The sequence below is a fragment of the Protomyctophum bolini genome (assembly GCF_963924005.1).
Source record: "Protomyctophum bolini genome assembly, chromosome: 18".
In the NCBI taxonomy this organism is placed as follows: domain Eukaryota; kingdom Metazoa; phylum Chordata; class Actinopteri; order Myctophiformes; family Myctophidae; genus Protomyctophum; species Protomyctophum bolini.
Genome location: NC_137879.1, coordinates 1,803,396 through 1,824,910, shown reverse-complemented (window position 1 = coordinate 1,824,910; position 21,515 = coordinate 1,803,396). Strand labels below are relative to the sequence as shown.

At 42.2% G+C, this 21,515-nt stretch overlaps 1 protein-coding gene and 2 long non-coding RNA genes across 3 annotated transcripts in view; 1 reads left to right on the top strand and 2 right to left on the bottom strand.

Annotated features, from left to right (window-relative positions):
• Nucleotides 1–21,515, top strand: part of LOC308332990 (uncharacterized protein) — a 205,463-nt gene that overhangs the window by 25,288 nt on the left and 158,660 nt on the right. The gene's annotated exons all lie outside the window — the stretch shown is intronic.
• Nucleotides 1–21,515, bottom strand: part of LOC308332997 — a 178,711-nt gene that overhangs the window by 25,334 nt on the left and 131,862 nt on the right. The window lies entirely within an intron of this gene.
• Nucleotides 20,491–21,087, bottom strand: LOC308332998. The gene is made up of 3 exons (XR_013965775.1): nucleotides 20,913–21,087; nucleotides 20,742–20,820; nucleotides 20,491–20,568 (listed from the first exon to the last, which is right to left on the bottom strand). It is a non-coding gene; the product is annotated as an uncharacterized lncRNA (long non-coding RNA).

Sequence of the window (21,515 nt, the reverse complement as noted above, 5' to 3'; positions counted from 1 at the left end):
TAAAAGATAATGCTAAAAATAAACTTTTTGAGTGGTGCAAGCCAGTCCCTTGGACTTATGTGTGTGGGTGCCTGCCTGGCTGGCTGGCTGGGTATGAGCATGAAAACAGCATGGTTGTTTTTCACCACCTGTGTGCAACCTAACACACACACACACAAACACATGCCCATATTAACTGTATATGATGATTTCGTGTGTGCCAGTAAGGTACAGTAGAGGGTACAGTAGAGGGACCGGCACACAGTAACTCTGTCATTTCTCAACCGTTTCGGACACGGGGCGGCAGTTCGGAACCGGCCCGGCACCCTGGGCGCGTTCCTGCCCCCCCCCCGGAAACCCCCACACAGAGTTGCACTCACTTTACACAGGTGTGATTTTTTTTTTTTACTGTACCGAAACCGAACCGAAACCGTGGCCCCCATACCGAAGTACGAACCGAACCGAGGTGTAACTGAACCGTTGCACCCCTACAATATACACACTATAACACTATACAATATAAACTATAACACTATACAATATACACTATAACACTATACAATATACACTATAACACTATACAATATACACTATAACACTATACAATATACACTATAACACACTACAACTAGCCTAGGGATAGAAAAACCGTTTAGCTGACATTATCTGGTTAATTATTAGCCACATATCCAACCCAAAATATAAATGTAATAATTAATCAATCAATCAATCAATGATGGATTTTGGGATCTACATAGGAACCAGGTGGCTCCAATGTGGATGTAAATATGTAATCATGTCCACAGAGAGAGGCGTGGTGAGACTGAGCAGAACCCTGGACTGAAGACACCCAGTCAAACCACACCTGGACTGAAGACAACCAGTCAAACCACACCTGGACAAAGTAAGAATCTGCACTCATTGAAAATTCATAGTCAGACTAAATGTGACCACATTTGACTGGGGCCCATTGGAGTTTTTGTAATTTCCATGTCATGAAAGCAGGGAATCATAGCTTCAAGTTGACATATTGGTTGTTCAGTTTGACCCACCAGTTTTGGAGATATGGCTTATAGACTAATGTCTTGCAGAGAAACAGCGAGTTGAGAAAACAGGCTTGAAAGGTTCACTCCTGTGGTCTCTACCATTACACCTAGCTACACGTTTAAGCATTTATTTCATATTTACATGTCTTCTGTGGTCTCTAACATTACACCTATAGCTACATGTTTAAGCATTTATTTCATAAGTGCATGTCTTCTGTGGACTAACATTACACCTAGCTACATGTTTAAGCATTTATTTCATATTTACATGTCTTCTGTGGTCTCTAACATTACACCTAGCTACATGTTTAAGCATTAATTTCATATTTACATGTCTTCTGTGGACACTAACATTACACCTAGCTACATGTTTAAGCATTTATTTCATATTTACATGTATTCTGTGGACTCTAACATTACACCTATATAGCTACATGTTTAAGCATTTATTTCATATTTACATGTCGATTTCAGCTCTGACACTTATTTCAAACATGCTCTAGTGAAGAGTCTGCCTGTGCTAATAACTAATTTTGGATTAAACAAAAATATTAGTTTTTCTCCTCTGGTGAAAAGCTGGAGGCTACTCGATGGCAGGCTCTCAGTCAAATCTGGTCACAAATGGTCAAATGATCTGTCTGTATCAATTATATCTAAGTGCAAATAATGAAGCTAAACATCTGTCAACTCAACAACTGGACAAAAACAGCTGATCTTGTGTTGTTATCTTTGGCAAAATGTTTCTTATCAAAAAGCATATTATCTGGGGGTAATTAATTAGTAATGTGTACTGTAAACATGTAACGTTAATGTTTTAAACATAAATGTTCTTCTCATTTCAGATGTCCATCTGCAGGTTGATTTGAACGATTATAAGGTCAGTTTGAAGGTCAGTTTGGACAGTCTTGATGGAGTGAAAAACCACATGACGGAAGAGTCTGGAGACTCCGTCACCAGCACCTACTCAGAGCTCTACATCTCAGCGGGACAGAGTGAAGGGGTTAATAGCCAACATGAGGTGATACAGCTTGAGAGAACTTCCAACATGAAGACCTTCCATGACGATGCAATCGACTGCTGTAAAGTCTTTAAGATCATCCTCCCTGGCAGAGAGGAACCCAGCCAAACAGTTCTGACCAATGGCATCGCTGGCATCGGAAAAACATTCTCTGCGCGCAAGTTTGCTCTGGACTGGGCAAGAGGTTTGGAGAATCAAGATATAGATCTCCTGGTTCCCTTTTCATTCCGGGAGCTGAACTTGGTCAGAGATAAGCAGTACAGTCTTCTGAACCTGATCCATGATTTCCACCCAACGTTAAAGAAGGTCACAGCAGAGCAGCTCGCTGCCTGGAAAGTTTGCTTCATCCTCGATGGCCTCGATGAAAGCAGGTCTCCGTTGCACTTCGACACAAATGAAATCATCTCTGATGTCACAGTGACATCATCGGTGGATGCTCTGTTGACGAACCTCATCACGAGGAATCTGCTCCCCTCGGCCCTCCTCTGGATAACCACCAGACCCGCAGCAGCCAATCGGATCCCTCCTGCATGTGTTGACATGGTGACAGAAGTGCGAGGGTTCACAGACCCCCAGAAGGAGAAGTACTTCAGGAAGAGATTCAGTGAAGAGAAGCTGGCCGACAGAGTCCTCTCACACTTGAAGACATGGAGGAGCCTCCACATCATGTGTTACATCCCACTCTTCTGTTGGATCATTGCTACCGTTCTGCTGGACATGTTGAGGACACACACCACGATAGGACAGCTGCCCAAGACCCTGACTGAGATGTGCTGCCACTTCCTGTTGGTTCAGACAAACACGAAGAAGCAGAAGTATGACGGGACTCATGATGTGAACAAGAAAGACAAAGAAAAGGGGACTCAACAGCAGCTCACTAAGACTGACAGGAATTTTCTTCTGAAGCTGGGCAAGCTGGCGTTTCAACACCTGAAGAAAAGTAGCATCGTGTTCGACCAAGAAGACCTGGAAGAGTGTGGTCTTGATGTGAAAGACGCCGCGCTGTACTCAGGAGTGTGCACACAGATCTTCAAAACAGAGAGTGTGCTGTTCCAGAAAACGGTCTACAGCTTTGTTCATCTGGTCATCCAGGAGTTTCTGGCTGCCGTCTACCTGTTCCACTGTTTCACACAGAAGAACAGGAAGGTCCTGAAGACATTCCTGGGAGATGAATACAACCATTACAGCTCCCTCTCAGACTTCCTGAAAGCTGCTATCAAAAAATCCCTGGAGAGTAAAAATGGCCACCTGGACCTCTTAGTCCGCTTCCTTCATGGCCTCTCACTGCAGTCCAACCAGAGTCTGTTAGGAGACCTGCTGGGTCACATAGGGAACAGTCCCGAGGAGATCCAGAAAGCCATCCAGAACCTGAAGAAGATGTTAACTGATCGTGACACCTCTCCTGACAGATGTATCAACATCTTCCACTGTCTGATGGAGATGAACGACCACTCATTACATCAGGAGATCCAACAGTTCCTGAAGTCAGAGAACAGAACAGAGAAACTGTCTGAGACCCAGTGTTCAGCTCTGGCCGTCATGCTGCAGATGTCAGAGGAGGTTCTGGAAGAGTTGGACCTGGACAAATACAACGCATCAAAGGAGGGGCGAAGGAGACTGGTCCCAGCTGTGAGGAACTGCAGAAAGGCTCGGTTAGTAGTTAACACATTGACTTGACTGCCAATCACGTCATGTTACGTCGCATCAAATCCATGGCTTGACTGCCAAGCACGCAGTATTGTGTCCTATGGTCTTTTCAGTGGATTAGTATAGATGGCGCTCTTCATCAACGTACTGTATGAATGATGCTAGGTTGCTAGGCAACAGATAAAACCAGAAATGAACCAGAAGTGAAAGTCTGCCTCCCGTCCGCCTCAATTTAAACAGAAATGTGCTTTGGATAAAAGTGATACATAAATGCACCATTTACAATGACGCAGCATTTTATACAGCCGGTTCCATGTTTTCCCGATCTCAACCCTGTCTGCATGCACAGTACTGTTTCAATCTCAACCCTGTCTGAATGCACAGGACTGCTTCAATGTCAACCCTGTCTGCATGCACAGGACTGCTTCAATGTCAACCCTGTCTGCATGCACAGGACTGCTTCAATGTCAACCCTGTCTGCATGCACAGTACTGCTTCAATGTCAACCCTGTCTGCATGCACAGGACTGCTTCAATGTCAACCCTGTCTGCATGCACAGGACTGCTTCAATGTCAACCCTGTCTGCATGCACAGGACTGCTTCAATGTCAACCCTGTCTGCATGCACAGGACTGCTTCAATGTCAACCCTGTCTGCATGCACAGGACTGCTTCCGTAAGATTGCATTGGGAAAACATGCTGACTTCAGTGTTGTCCCTGAACACGTTCAATGAACGATCGTTCACAAACACGTTCATAATTTGGGTGAACATACTGTATTTCTGTTTGATCAACGTCATTGTGAACACGTTCATTTCTGTCGTGTGTGAACGTCACTTTCTCACGTTCAACTTCGTTCAAGAGTGAGTGTTTCCATAGAGCCTTCCAGGCCAAATCCCCGCTAAGACACACCCTAAACAGGCCTTAATATCTAACGTTAAACCCACCGATAAGTCCTTATCCGACACAATTTAACTAATCTTTCTCAGCAGTACAATTTCACTGGAGCGTGCAGCTCGCATCTCTGCGTGAGGATCCTGTCATGCACGCAGACACAGAACATCCCGACTCCCGACCCAAACACTGGAAACCTATTCTTGTTTGATTAAACATAATGTGCCACGAAAAATATCTTCCAATAGCTTGTTATTTTTGCGTCGAGGAGGTATTTGTCCATATATGATCGCCTCGGTCGGCCAACTAAAGACATCTCCCTCCACAGAAGCGCACATGCCTGATTTATTCTTCGTCGTACAACGTGTTCCATGCTGAAAATGGCTGATCTACAAGCCCACAGCGCGTTGTGTCCGCGACGCGTTGTGAGCGTCTAGATCAGCTATTTTCAGCACGGGGAGATATGCCCGGCCCAAAAGGTTGAGAACCCCAATACTGTTTATGTCTGGATAACTAGATAGGAGCTGTTTAGTTAACTTCCATGACAGTGAACTAGGTATCATTTGTATTGATAATCTCTTATTTAATCTGCATTTACAGACTTGTTGGCTGTGAACTCAGTAAGACAGGTGTTGAAGCTGTGTGTTCAGCTCTCAGCTCTAATCCTTCCCATTTGAGAGAACTGGACCTCAGTGAAAACGACCGGCAGGACTCAGGACTAGTGGAGCTGCTCTGTGCTTCACTGAAGAGCCCACACTGTGGACTGGAAGTTCTAAAGTAAGATACATTTACCACTTTTATTATGATCACTTCTGTTTTATTATGTACTGTATTATGTGAATATAATATGAATGCTGTGGTGAGAATGTATTAACCCATTTTGGGCGGGAACCCTTTTTGGTGTTAGCATTATGTTATGCTTTAGCTATTGAAAAATAGCAGATCTACAAGCTCATAGCGTGCCACCGAGTGTCGCGCTACGAGCTTGTAGGTCTGCTATTTTTGAAAAATCTGATCTCAGGTCAAAATAAGCTTGATGGTGAGACATGGTAGGCGAATAGGGAAAAAAAGTTAACTAATAGCTATCACAATGAAACTTTAAGACTAAGATCCTTTGTATTACAAGTTTTCTGAAATTATATGTTTAAATATGCAAATTAGGCATTATATGTGCTAATTTGCATACATTCTGGGACGATAAATCTGAAGATCGGATAAAGCCAGGTTCAAAAGTATGGTTTCATTTTGTTGACATATTAGAGACAAAGACAATTAGGGGATTTTCGATATCTCTAATTATCACTTTACAAATCAGAAAATAGTGTCAACAGGCATAAAAAACCCAAACTTTTGCCATGTTTTAGGAATAAAATGTGATGTAAATCAGGCTGTGAATGATAAATCAACAAACCCTTCTGTAAATTCCTGCAGAATATAGTTTTGAATAAGACTGTAAAGTTGTGTGCATGTGACTGTGTAGGTGTATGTGAGTGCAACTGAAGTGGAGATTCTTTGTCCCAGGTATGAGGAAAACTCATTTTGAGAAAACGGCCTTTAAAGATTTGTATTGTAAAATTCCAAAACGTTTTATTTGAAGGCACTATTTTGAGACAAAATATCTCATCCAAATCTTGGCAACAACATATTATGCCATATATCATTAGAAAGGTCTGGACCTCGAGCTGACTGTGGTTGGATCCAAATATGCTCACTTCCTTTGTACCAACAACCAATCATGAAAATAGAGAGGGTGGATTTTCACCCAGCAAAACGAGCTGTCATTGGCTAAAATAAACTACAAAAAAACCATCTAAATCTGTATTTTGACTGTTTATTTTGCTATAGTTTGAAAGAAAACATGTTTAGGAAGCAAAATAGCACAACATTTAAAAATGGAAAAATCATGATTTCACTTGCCATGTCTCGCCTTAAATGCTTGTTCCAACCCGTCACTTATGTTCTTAGTTTGCCGCTAAAACAAATAACATCTGAGAGGTTATGATTTTCTTTTTCATAATATTGGGGGAAATCAAACTAACATTCAGTCTTCATAGTCTTTGATATCTAAATTGTTATCTTCCTGTTATTCTGTGCTGTCATGGTGTTGTCTATTCCACACTCTGCTGCTCTAAATACTAGATAACTAGATTTGTTCCAGTTAACTTCCATGACGGTGAACTATAGGTATCATTCATTTTGTATTGATAATCTCTTATCTAATCTGCATTTACAGACTTGTTGGCTGTAAACTCAGTAAGACAGGTGTTGAAGCTGTGTCTTCAGCTCTCAGCTCTAATCCTTCCCATTTGAGAGAACTGGACCTCAGTAAAAACGACCTGCAGGACTCAGGACTAGTGGAGCTGCTCTGTGCTTCACTGAAGAGCCCACACTGTAGACTGGAAGTTCTAAAGTAAGATACATTTACCACTTTTATTATGATCACTTCTGTTTTATTATTATTAAGTATTAATAAGCTTGATGGTGAAACATGGTAGGTGAATAGGGGAAAAAGTTAACTAATAGCTATCACAATGTAATTTCTCCAGTTGATTAATTATATTAAGACTAAGATTTTTTGTATTACAAGTTTTCTGAAATGATGTGTTTAAATATGCAAATTATGTGCTAATTTGCATACATTCCGGGACGATAAATCTGAAGATCGGATAAAGCCAGGTTCAAAAGTATGGTTTCATTTTGTTGACACATTAGAGACAAAGACAATTATAACTTCTGTTTTATTGTGTACTGTATTATGTTAATATAATATGAATGCTGTGGTGAGAATGTATTAATAAGCTTGATATCATGGTAACCCAAGCCTATGTGCCTGAGTAGACGTTAAAATTACCCCAAACATGTTTCAAAGTGTAAAATCTCTTTAAGGCGAATGTATCGGCTACTTCATCATATAACAGCGTTTCTCACAACGCGTTGAGGAGTTTGTAGATCTGCTATTTTTGTCTTGCGACCCGTTGTAGCTACACCACAGTTATCAAGTTTCTTAATAATATTATATTAACACTTTAAGGGCTATAGATTAATATGATCAGACCACCTAGGCTGACGGGATTGATCAATTACCTTTGGAGGCAACGGCCTCGTCACCAGGTCCACGACAAATCCGCTCTTTTATAATTATAAAAAAACGGCGAATGAAACATTTATTAATTCATTCATTCATTTATTTATGTATGTTTTAATCTGGTGTTTCAGACTGGCTCACTGCGGCCTGTCAGAGAGATGCTGTGAAGCTCTGGCCTCAGCTGTAAACTCTAATCCCACCCTAAGAGAGTTGGACCTGAGCCTCAACGTGGTGAATGATTCAGTTCTGGAGAACTGCAAGTGAGTAGACTTGGGCTGTGTCCATGTTGGACAGTGAGTAGACTTGGGCTGTGTCCATGTTGGACAGTGAGTTTACTTGGGCTGTGTCCATGTTGGACAGTGAGTAGACTTGGGCTGTGTCCATGTTGGACAGTGAGTAGACTTGGGCTGTGTCCATGTTGGACAGTGAGTAGACTTGGGCTGTGTCCATGTTGGACAGTGAGTAGACTTGGGCTGTGTCCATGTTGGACAGTGAGTAGACTTGGGCTCCATGTTGGACAGTGCAGTGTTTCCCTTAACAGTGTATCTCTGACACAAAGGGCCCTATCTTGCATCAGGGGCATTTTCTCCGTAATTTGGGGATTTAGCATTGTGTAAGAGGCGTTCCCCCATTAAATTAGCTATTTTATGCCACAGTCTAAATCCTTAAAACACCTCCGCTACCTCTGTCTAAACAACAATATATGTGCATCACGAAGGTATAAAAGGACAGTGGAGTGCTATAGGGGTTAAGGTGGAGTCTGAGGAGGTGATGAGATCCAAACTGGGCAGCAGTGAGTATGTCTGGATGAGCTGCAGGGCCAAGATAATGACAGGAGAAACACTGTAGTGTCAGCTAGTGCAGACGTTGTGTTAGACAGTTAGACATTGATGCATTGTTGTTCTACTTCCTACAGAGTGAAACACTGTAGTGTCAGCTAGTGGAGACGTTGTGTTAGACAGTTAGACATTGATGCATTGTTGTTCTACTTCCTACAGAGTGAAACACTGTAGTGTCAGCTAGTGGAGACGTTGTGTTAGACAGTTAGACATTGATGCATTGTTGTTCTACTTCCTACAGAGTGAAACACTGTAGTGTCAGCTAGTGGAGACGTTGTGTTAGACAGTCAGACATTGATGCATTGTTGTTCTACTTCCTACAGAGTGAAACATGGAGGAGAAGATTGGCTTACTAATCCTCAACTGAGTCAACTCATTACAAAACGTGAGTATCTGTGTCTACATTAACATTTTATATACTGTATACTTTGTTGATGCTGTCCTGAAAACTCTGTATTGTAGTGTACTGTGCTCTGTACTGTATTGTAGTGTACTGTGCTCTGTACTGTATTGTAGTGTACTGTGCTCTATGCTGTACTTTGATTATTTTGGGGGAAAAATAGTTAGAGACAGACAGGTACACATAGAGACAGACAGGTACACAGAGAGACAGACAGGTACACAGAGAGAAAGACAGGTACAGAGAGAGAGAGACAGGTACACAGAGAGACAGACAGGTACACAGTAACACAGAGAGACAGACAGGTACACAGTAACACAGAGAGACAGACAGGTACACAGTAACACAGAGAGACAGACAGGTGCACAGAGAGACAGACACATAGAGACAGACAGGTACACAGAGAGACAGACAGGTACACAGTAACACAGAGAGACAGACAGGTGCACAGAGAGACAGACACATAGAGACAGACAGTAACACAGAGAGACAGACAGGTACACAGAGAGACAGACACACAGAGACAGACCCCCCCCCCCAAGTGATTGGGGGGGGGGGGGGGGGGGGGTGTCCCCAGATGATTGTGGGGGGTCCCCAGATGGCCAAATTGGCCAAAAATGTCAAATACTGTAAGAAAGTGGAAAGTATTGTGAAAATAGCAGATCTACAAGCTCACAATGCCTCAAACTAAATGGAATGCCTACAATTCCAAGTGCTTGTCAATGTTGATTATTTTGGGGGGGTCCTCAGTTCAAACTGGACGTATATGATTATTTTGGGGGGTCCTCAGTTCAAATATGATTATTTTGGGGGTCCTCAGTTCAAATATGATTATTTTGTGGGGTCTCCAGTTCAAATATGATTATTTTTGGGGTCCCCAGTTCAAATAAAATCACACTGTAGAATGTCTCTGCCCAGGGATGCAGAGACATTCTGCCCCCTGGTGGTTGGACTCTGACAGTGACGATCTTCTTTATTACATTTTAATTGTATCGAGTCTTAATTTAGTCGACTAAGACTAGACTAAGACTAAATAATGTACAAATGACTAATATAGGACTAAATCTGTTGCCAAAAATTAATACTGCAGTGACTTTGTAGATCAGTGTGTGTGTGTGTGTGTGTGTGTGTGTGTGTGTGTGTGTGCATGTGCATGCGTGCATGTCAGTGAATGATGTATATAATGTTTACTGTGTTGTTTTCTCATCAGATTTCCAGCGTCTCACACTGGACTCAAACACAGCACGCTGTGACCTCTCTCTGTCTGAGGACAACAGGAAGGTCACACAGAGGTCAGGGGGTCAGCGTCCTCCTGATCACCCAGACAGGTTTGATGACTGGACACAGGTTCTGAGTTCACAGAGTGTGACTGGACGCTGTTCCTGGGAGGTAGAGTGCAGTGGAAGGGTTTATATAGCAGTGGCTGACGGAACAATCAGCAGGAAAGGAGGTGGTGATGACTGTTTGTTTGGAGGGAATGATAAGTCCTGGAGTCTGCACTGTGATGGTGTTCTTGGTTCCAGTTACTATGTCAGACACAACGGACAGAAGACTGACCTCTCTGTCAGAGCCTCTAAAGGCTCCAACAGAGTATCAGTGTATGTGGACCGTCCCGCTGGGACTCTGTCCTTCTACACAGGGTGCTCTGACTCACTGAGACACCTGTACACCTTCCAGACCAGGTCCACTGGACCTCTCTATGCTGGGTTCTGGTTGTACTCCTCCTCCTCAGTGCGTCTGTGTGAGCAGAGATAGAGTCTCTATGGGAGGGTGACATCATCAGGTCGCCATGGTTACTCAACATGTTTGAGTGAGTGCAGGTTGTCATGGTTACCACCGTTGCCACAGGGTACCGGCCACCGGCCTAGTGTTACATCATGGACTCCATATTTGGGCATGAGTGACTCGCCGTGACATCACGGTGACATCATCGTGATGATGTAATAAGCAGCACAGTCAGTGACATCGTTGTGATGATGTAATAATCAGAGCAGTGACATCACCATTACAGCTCCTGGACGTTGTCATGTCAACACCCCCCCCCCCCCCCCCCAAGCATTTGATCTTTGACCCCGGACCCCCGTTAGATCAGATTTGTGTCGTTAAAAATGTTACAAACTGTACAATAATGCATTGTGAGCTTGTAGATCTGCTATTTTCAAATATCAAAGTAATATATGGTTAATATTTGATCATTTAGCTTCTAGGACCCCCTGGAACCCCCTCAAGGACCCCCGGGGGACCCTGGACCACACCTTGAGAACCAGTTAGTGTTGATTTAGTCGACTAAAACTACTTTCTTTTCACTGAGGAAGACTAACATGATGACTAAAACTAAGACTAAATATACTGACAATTGTCAACAAATAAAACCTAGACTAAAATGTTAGGGTGGAGAAGAATGAAAAGACAAGTCATTCTATGCTTGGTTGCATGCTGAAAATAGCAGATCTACAAGTGCAGTGCAGATCGGCTATATTCAGCAAATCAACCATTACGCCACCAAGGCCCAACGAAATACATTTTAGTCGACTAAAATCATTATCATTAGTTGACTATAACTAGACTAACACTAAAACATTTCAGATCACTAGAATATGACTAAAACTAAATAAAGCTTCATTCAAAAGACTAAAATGACTGAAATAAAATCTAAATTTGCTGTAAAATAATAAATAAATAAAAATAACCAGTTTAAACACGTTAACCCTTTATACACACTGGCTATTTGAAAACAGCAGATCTACAAGTTCACAATGCGTCGCCATGCATATTTAACCCATTCTGAACAGGAACCCTTTTGGTGTTTTAACTATAAGCATTATGTTATACTTTAGCTATTGAAAAATAGCAGATCTACAAGCTCGTAGCGCACCACCGAGTGGCGCGCTACGAGCTTGTAGGTCTGCTATTTTTGAAAAATCGTTTTTGAATTTGAATTTCGACGTCAGATCTAAATGGGTTAAAATACGTTATTTGTTTTTGTAAATGTATATTTCAGAAAAGTCTTTGACCTTTGACCTGGTAGACGGGGAGAGTCTTTGACCTTTGACCTGGTAGACAGGGAGAGTCTTTGACCTTCTGAAGCATCCTCTGAGTAAGTGCTGGGTCTCAGTGTGGAGGCTGCAGCAGAGTGGAGGCTGCAGCAGAGCTCAGTGTGTAGGCTGCAGCAGAGTGGAGGCTGCCAAGCTCAGTGTGGAGGCTGCAGCAGAGTGGAGGCTGCCAAGCTCAGTGTGGAGGCTGCAGCAGAGCTCAGTGTGGAGGCGCAGCAGAGTGGAGGCTGCATCACAGTGGAGGCTGCAGCAGAGCTCAGTGTGGAGGCTGCAGCACAGTGGAGGCTGCAGCAGAGCTCAGTGTGGAGGCTGCAGCAGAGCTCAGAGTGGAGGCTGCAGCAGGGTGGAGGCTGCAGCAGAGCTCAGTGTGGAGGCTGCAGCAGAGTGGAGGCAGCAGCAGAGCTCAGTGTGGAGGCTGCAGCAGAGCTCAGAGTGGAGGCTGCAGCAGAGTGGAGGCTGCAGCAGAGCTCAGAGTGGAGGCTGCAGCAGAGCTCAGAGTGGAGGCTGCAGCAGAGCTCAGAGTGGAGGCTGCAGCAGAGCTCAGAGTGGAGGCTGCAGCAGAGCTCAGAGTGGAGGCTGCAGCAGAGTGGAGGCTGCAGCAGAGCTCAGAGTGGAGGCTGCAGCAGAGTGGAGGCTGCAGCAGAGCTCAGAGTGGAGGCTGCAGCAGAGTGGAGGCTGCAGCAGAGCTCAGAGTGGAGGCTGCAGCAGAGCAGATTGTTTCTGGACTTCACCTTCGCTGCCGTTCCCTCTTAGGTGTTCCAGAAGGACAGGGTTCTGTCGAGGGTCCCACCGAGGTGGGTTGGATTAGAGGCAGCTTTATCTTGAGTCCACTCAGATGATGTTCAGTTCTCTGGCAGCTTTATCTAGAGTCCACTCAGATGATGTTCAGTTCTCTGGCAGCTTTAGCGTTGTGGAGATGGAATACGCTGGAAACTGGTTTAGTTGGGCTTGGTTTTAGGCGTCAGGTGTTGCAGAACTGGTCCAGTTTTGTAAAGGTCTTCGGTGAGCACCTGTTCCGGTGGGTCACGGTCTGGTGGTTTGGAATGCCAGACAGACGTCGTCTGCATAGAGGAATGTTGCAGTTTTCAGTGGATGGCGGGTCGTTTTGTGTAGAGGTTGAACAGGGTCGGAGCTCTAGAACTGAGCCCTGCGGGACTCCATTTCTCTGTGTTCTCCGTGCGCTCGTGTTCTGTCCGAGGTGAACTCTGGACCTCCGGGTTGGTCAGCAGAGCTTGAACTACTGCCGTTGTCCAGCAGGGAGCGTCCTGTGTTTCACTAGGAGGTCTTTGTGAGTTTCACTGTGAGGTCTTTGTACCAGACGGTATCACAGACAGCTGTGAGGTGGAGGAACACATGGTCTAGCTACCATGCAGACATCTACACCCCCCCCACACACACACACACACACACACACACACACACACTGCTCCACTTCCATCTAGAACAACCCCCCACCAGCTGACTTCACCGTCCAACCAGCCTGGAGAAAGGAAAGGGAGTCCAAGGAGGTCCCAAACAAACACCTGGTGTCAGACCCCAACCAACAGGACCCTGGCCCCACCCTCAATAGATTCATAGACCCAACGCACATGTTACACACAAGCTGCTGTCTGTGCGGCGCAGCGCAGCAGCGAGACAACACAGTGGCGCAAAATATATATAATAATAATATGAATAATATCATATATAAAATGACTAGCCCGGCCCGACCCAAAGCCTGACAAATACATAATAATTGGAGTCTGACCGGCCCGAGCCCGGACCGACCCGTTGGGTCGGTCCGGGCTCGGGCCAACATTTAAAACTCTACAGCGGACTGATATGATCGAATCTGATTGGTGATGTAAACGGGTCGTATTTGCCTCCATAATTATGTGTCTTTGCTGTTCATATGCATATTGTCACATGACCATTCAATTTGGGATAAATATGGGCAATCAATAAATGCCAGATCTTGTGAATCCATGATTTTAAGGTTACAGCCTGTTTATTGGACTATTAGATAACCCTCTTTGATGTCAAACCATTTATTTAACTGACTTTTTGCTTTCTTTATCTTTTATTATTTATAATCCTGATATTGTGTATATTAGCTTCACTCTTTATGCCTTTGATCTGATGATCAAATTGATCCTTAATGGGTTATCAATGTGCAAACACAGCAGCATGATTTGTGATCTGCTGTGATAGGGAACACAACCACCCTAAAGACTACAGGCCACTACTAATAACGTTGTGCCTTCCTGCATGGAGTGTCATAGAAACGGATTCATTGGATATCCAAATGTAAATGTAAATGTTTTCTCAGGCCAATAAATGTAATTTGAACATTTTGTAATAATTTGCATTGACGCGTTTGAGTTAATGGAGTACTGCATTAGTCATGATGCATAATGTTTATTTAAAAACACATTTAGACGCGTTTGAGTTAATGGAGCACAGCATTAGTCATGATGCATGATGTTTATTTAAAAACACATTTAGACGTGTTTGAGTTAATGGAGTACTGCATTAGTCATGATGCATGATGTTTATTTAAAAACACATTTAGACGTGTTTGAGTTAATGGAGTACTGCATTAGTCATGATGCATGATGTTTATTTAAAAACACATTTAGACGCGTTTGAATTAATGGAGTACTGCATTAGTCATGATGCATGATGTTTATTTAAAAACACATTTAGACGTGTTTGAGTTAATGGAGTACTGCATTAGTCATGATGCATAATGTTTATTTAAAAACACATTTAGACGTGTTTGAATTAATGGAGTACTGCATTAGTCATGATGCATGATGTTTATTTAAAAACACATTTAGACTCCTGGAAACACATGAGGGGATGTTGTCAGAAGCATGTGGTCATACTATATCTGTTCTGAAACACATGAGGGGATGTTGTCAGGAGCATGTGGTTATACTATATCTGTTCCCACTATTATAAACATTTTATGGACATAAAGCGGCATCATGTCAATGTGGCAGACACTGTTGAGGAGAAAGACACATTGATTGATTGACAGTTTGCAGAATTACAGTACATTTCAAGTACGACACCATAAAGCACTACACTTGTTTACAAGAGGGTCCACCTTAATTGTTCAATTCATCAAAACATTTAGAGACGTATACGAATATACACGTCTATTATAGTCAGAACAGGAAATAATCATAGAGGAGGTAAAAAAAGGGAAAAGAAACATATACAGTGAGAGGGTAAAATAAATGGTGCATTTATATAGCAGAAGCCATGCAAGGTAACCAACCAGCACATCGGGAGCAATGTGGGGTTCAGTGTCTTTGCCCGAGGACACTTCCACATGTAGACAGGAGGAGGAGGAGGAGCCGGGATTCGAACCGCGGACCCACGGATCATTGGACGACCTGCTCTACCTCCTGAGCCACAGTCGCCCCCCCCAGGTGAAAGGGGTGGGAGGGTGGGATTCATATTTTACGGGGGCCAGTTTCGAATTGCAGCCGTCCGTAAGTGCCCTTTGAGAGCAGTAGGAGGAAGGAGTCAGTCAAGGGATTTGCATGTCTTTAGAGCGTTCCACATTTTGGTGGCATATAGGAGCAGAATTAGTCCCTTGTTTGTGCCTAATCTGGGTTGCACATGGTTTGTTGAACTCCCTCTGGTGTTGTGGGTGTGGACTTCGTTGACATTAAGGGGAGAGAGAGAGAGAGGACAGGCCAGTTCTGATGAGGCAGATTAAGGCTGTAGTTTAAACTGTAGTTTTACAATGAGACCACTAGGTGGGGGACAATGACCACATTACATTTTAAAAAAGATACATAATATGGAAATACAAATCGACATGTATTTTAAAGCAGTGTAACGTTCTTATTTATATATTGGGGTTTTTTAAAGGTGGTTGTGTAAGTGCGGTCCGGGGACCCCCAGGGGTCCTTGAGGGAGTTCCAGGGGGTCCCCAGCTAAATGATAGTTTGGAACCAAATGGACTCTTATGGGTCTGTAACTGAGAGTGTACAAATGGAACCAAATGGACTGGTTCTATTTGTACACTATCAGAGTTAGATTAACATTGATTTTACAATATAAATTGGGGGTCCCAGAGATAGAAATGCCATTAAATGGGGGGTCCGTAGCCTAAACGCATGTGAAACTGGGGGTCCTTGAAATTAAACGGATTGAGAATCACTGCTAGATACATCAAAATCTTCTCTTGGGGGTCCCTGGCATATATTTTTCAAATGGGGGTCCCTGGCATATATTTTTCAAATGGGGGTCCCTGGCATATCTTTTTCAAATGGGGGTCCCTGGCATATCTTTTTCAAATGGGGGTCCCTGGCATATCTTTTTCCAAATGGGGGTCCGTGGGATAATTAGTGTCTATTTGGGGGTTCTTGGCATGACAAGGTTTGGGAACCAGTGACCTAATCAACATGAGTTATTATAGCGCCGCTCACTTCACACGGGTGTGATTTCTAAAACAACCACAGTGTTGCAGATGCACTTAGTACTGTACTGTAGCAAGCAACTCTGACAATAGTACAGTATTACTGCAGACAGCTACCATTTGGATAGATGCACCAACACAAAGCCAAGTAGCCAGGTGTTTATTAGATGGGGGTAGCTATGAGCACCCGCAGTTTCATTAAAGAGGATATTTCCAGAGCACTTCTTAACCTGCCAGTTATAGGTAAAGAAACGTTGAATATTATGTATGTGTTTGGTTCCAAACCCCCCCCCCACCCCCCCCCCCCCCAGAGAATTACCTGCAGGAAAGTGAAGGCTCGTTTGAGAAATATTAAGAACAATCAAAGCATTGATGTCCAACTCCACTCCTCTCTCTCTCTCTCTCTCTCTCTCTCCCCACTCTCCCTCCCCTCCCTCCCCCTCTCTCTCTCCCTCCCTCCTCCCCCTCTCTCTCTCCCCCATCTCCCTCCCTCTCTCTCTCTCTCTCTCTCTCTCTCTCAATTTCAATTTCAAAAGGCTTTATTGGCATGATAAATATCTTCTACATTGCCTCAAGAAGACAGCAGCACTGACTGGCTGCATTTCATCTTTAAATGTATTCATTTCAATTATCCACAGTATCTGAAACAGCTTATTATGACACCATACACTTCTACACGTCAACTTAGACACTGCTCACAGGTTTACTTCAATATACCCACATCATCAGTTGGCAAAAAAAACATTTATGTTCAAAGCTCCTTGTGACTGGAACACAATCTATCTACCTGTCCATATTCGTTCAATAACATCTTTTCATTTGTTTAAAATAGGGCCGGGACTAAATTGCGATTAATTTAGATTAATTAACTACAGATAAATTAATCGCACCTTTTTTTCCACCGCGGAACGTTTCTCACTGGGCGCTTTTCTATAGTACTGAAAACTGGAAATAATAAAAAGTCACCCCATTTTGTGTTGCCTAGAACTGGAGGTCTGACAAAAAACAGTAACAATATTAAATAGGCCTACAGCTTTGTGATGTCACTGAGATGTACTTTCCAGACCTCCAGTTCTAGGCAACACAGAATGGGGTGACTTTTTATTATTATTTCCACAACAGGTATATTAATGACAGTAAAATGTTGAAAATGAGTGGTATCCTGTAGTCACTATTCATTGATTCACTGGGATACCAAAAAACATAAAAATAAAAAAAGGTTTCTCGCTGTTCTCAGGTTGAATATTGATATGTGATTAAAATGCGATTAATCTAGATTAATTAACTACAAAGCCTCTGATTAATTAGATTATTTTTTTAATCGAGTCCCAGCTCTAGTTTAAAACTGTGCTGTCCATCTTGAGACTACCTGTTCATGTTTTCACTATAATCATCACTGTAGCAGATCCATGATGCAATGATCCATGAGTTATGTCTACGTTATGTCCATGTTATGTGAAATGTTGTTTTGTTGCAGTTTTTCTTTTGTTTTTTGTTTTGCTGTTGTTGTTCGTTTATTGTTGTTTATCTAGGAATTGTATTGTTGACGTTTGTTTTGTTGTATGTATGCTTTAAAGCGTACATACAACAAAACAAACGTCAACATTGCGCACACAGAAACAACAACAAACAATCCCAACAATAATGAACAACAAGCCCTAGTCAAAAAGTCCAATAGGATTCCGATAGAAAAAATCCTATAAGAATTTGGAACAAATCCTATTGGATATTTTCTTATAGGATTATAATCCTATAAGAAAATCCAATAGGACTTTTTCTATGCAGGATTATTATCCTATAAGAAATTATCCAATAGGATTTGTTCCAAATTCTTATAGGATTTTTTAATTGGATTTCCAATAGGACTTTTTCTATGGGATTATTATCCTATAAGAAATGATCCAAAAGGATTTGTTCTAAAATCTTATAGGATTTTTTTCTCATAGGATTTACTTCTATTGGATTATTATCCAATAAGAAATCCAATAGGATCCCATTTGATTCTTGTACTGGAATCCTACTGGATTCCTCTGCTGAATTCCTATAGGATTCCTAGACTATAATCCAATAGAATTCTGAAAAGAAATTCTGAAAGAAATGAAAGCAAACACAATCGAACAGTAGGCTAATTTATTTCAGTTTCAGAGAGATAGAAATGTCATTAAATAGGACTGTAGACTAATATTGTAAGTGTCGGGGACACTTGTTGGTTTAACTTAAATTATTTTGTTTGAAGCTGATTCGTTTATTTACATTGCTTTGGTATATATTTACGTTTGACACTTGTATGGTTGGTTTACCTTTATTTTGAAGTGCCCTGTCACCTGTCACCATACGGGCACGCGCCTAAAACCGCTCGCCTCACGCACCACACATTCATTCGCGCACAGTGACAGTGACAGCGACACGTTGACAGGGGAGAGCACAGCGTACGCCAGACGGTATGTTTGTTTGCAGCGTTCACATTCATACTAATTGTGCAACGTTAAACCTGCTAAACGATGTGTAACGTTGGTCGACGTTTAAGCAAACCTTTCCTTACTGTTTACAGTGCCTGTCGTTGCCTGTCAGACGTGCAAAGCATGTTTATGCCGAGATCGTGTGGTAATGGCTTGAAGTAAGGTGGCGTCCTAGCCTTAGCCCCTCAGTTAGCGGAGTGAGGTACGGACTTACTTTTGATTTGTTTGTTTGGTTTTCTTTCATGATTTACGTTGGGTTTAGTTGCATTTTGTTTGGTTTATTTTCTTTGTTTGTGGTGCCTTTGCGTCATGTTCCGCTTGGTTGTTTATTGAATCACTGATTAGGATCAACTATAAATTAAGTATTTTATTGTTGACTTGTACAAAAGTGATTAACCCAAATGCACTGATTTTATTGAAAGCTATGAAATGTTCTATATGACTCTTAAAGTATTTATTCTGTTTTATAGTTTTCACGGTGTTCAACAACCTTCAACTGTACCTGAAGAATAAACAACACCCGTTGAGCCATTCAAGTTCCATTTCATTCATAAACCGAGGGCGCTAACAAATATGCATGTCAAACTGGGGGTCCTTGAAATTCTGTTTTTTTTTTATTTAAGCTGTATGCAATACTTGCCATTAATATAGTGGTTGCAACTGTATTAATTGATTGCCCGATTGAGTCCCGTGGTGGGAGTTCTGCTCTGGTTTTTGTCAATATTAAGTAGTTCCGGTCATTTTGTGGGGGGGCACTGGAGCCATGCAGTAAAAGTAAATTAATCCACAAAACTAACAATTTTTATTGTTGACCTTTTTAAAATATTAGTTTGACTTTGACCCCTCTATCACATGGAACTATCTTTTGGGCGTAGTGATACGGACACAAAAAACATAGTTCCGTGTGATAGAGGGGTAAACAATTTTGCACTAATATTTTAGAACAATAGAAATTATGTTGTGGATTAATTTACTTTTAATGCGTGGCCCCAGTGCCCCCCCACAAAATGACCGGAACTTAATATTTCACAAAAACAGAGCAGAACTCCCACCACGGGACTCAATCGGGCAATCAATGAATACAGTTGCAACCACTATATTAATGGCAAGTATTTCATACAGCTAAAGTTTAAAAAAATCTGAACGATCCCTTTAAAGTTCTTCTCTGTGAAACAACATTATAATGGTCAACAACACACTTGACTGTTTTTGACACTTTGACAGTCTTTCAGGATTTCTAAAACAAAATGTACACTCCAGAATTAGAAGAGGCCCAGTCCAGGGGCAAAGTCCTTGCTTTTTAGCTGACTCTCAAGTGGCCATCCAGACATAGAGAGAGAACACTGACTCCTATGTACATGCTACCCGTAGATGGAGTTGTACACTCTTTTTACTGTGACAGGAAGTTTGCCTGCATCCTTCAATTGACCCTCCCTGCAGCCTTTCAGCATCATCTTTGGTGTCGACATTTCAGTGCTGGTCTGAGCTAGGCCCTGGGGAGAGGGAATACCATTAACCATCAGACAAACACACACCCTCTGGCTATAGTCTCCTGCAGAGCCACTGTGTCAAAAACAGAAACAACCATATGATAATAATAAAATGTGGTTCAATTACATAGTGCTTCTCCCACTAGTGAACGGTTCATGGCTCACCTCAACTTCAAACGGAAACTCTGGTTTCTCCTTGAATAGTACAGGCAAGAGCAGAATTGCTGCTTCCGATTGGAGGCCTTAATAAAAAAATATACAATAAGTTAGTATAATAATGTTATTTTCATAATCCTTTAAAATCACGAGAACAAATGTCAGTCAAGTAGTGAGTGAGTGAGTGATTCAGGGTGCTACTGCCATCAGTCCGTTTTTGTTACTTGAAAATCTAACCAAATTAGATTCTGGCAATTACCTTTTTTCTGCCATCGCAGCGAGCTTATTGAGGATTTGTTTGTCCACATCAATGTGATATCTCTCAGATCCCAAGCGAGCTTTAGAAGGCAAAGTAGAAGAAACATGTATAAAATATAGTCATAACTCATGCAATTAAATAAGGAGACAATTGACACATTATTGTACTTACTATTTTGGATAGTCAGTCTGAGACATGGGAACTCAGAGAGCGTCTCTTATGTGCTGTGGTTGGACACAAAGTTTCTGCGGTACAATTTGATTCGTGTCAACCTTTCTTGAGGAGCTCTAGGTCTGGACGGACCTTCTCCGTTTCCTCTCTCATGACTCTCAAATGTTCTTTGAGAGTCATCTTCTCCTGTATCAATCTATAAATCAAACAAGTTCTACAGATTCAAGTAAATTGCATAACATTGTTGAAAAATACACACATTGGACCTTTAAATGTATCAGCGTAAAGGTCCCAACGTTCATTCGGCACAGACTAGTTTTCAGCTAAAACAGATTTTTTTACCATGGTGCTTGGATTAACCTCAGCTGTCTCTGTTCCAGTCCATTTTTCTGTTATTTGTGCCATTTCCTTGTTAGACACAAGTAGCTTCCTTTCTTTTTTTAATTTATTGTGCAGTGAATCAAGCATGGCATCCTGTGAAACAAAGTTTTTCAAGTTGTTAAAGATGAATAGAAACACTAGAATGCATCCCTTACTAGAAAGTAGGGGAAAAGTGCCCCTATTCTGACACTCACTGAAAATCTACAAGCTCACAATGTGTCA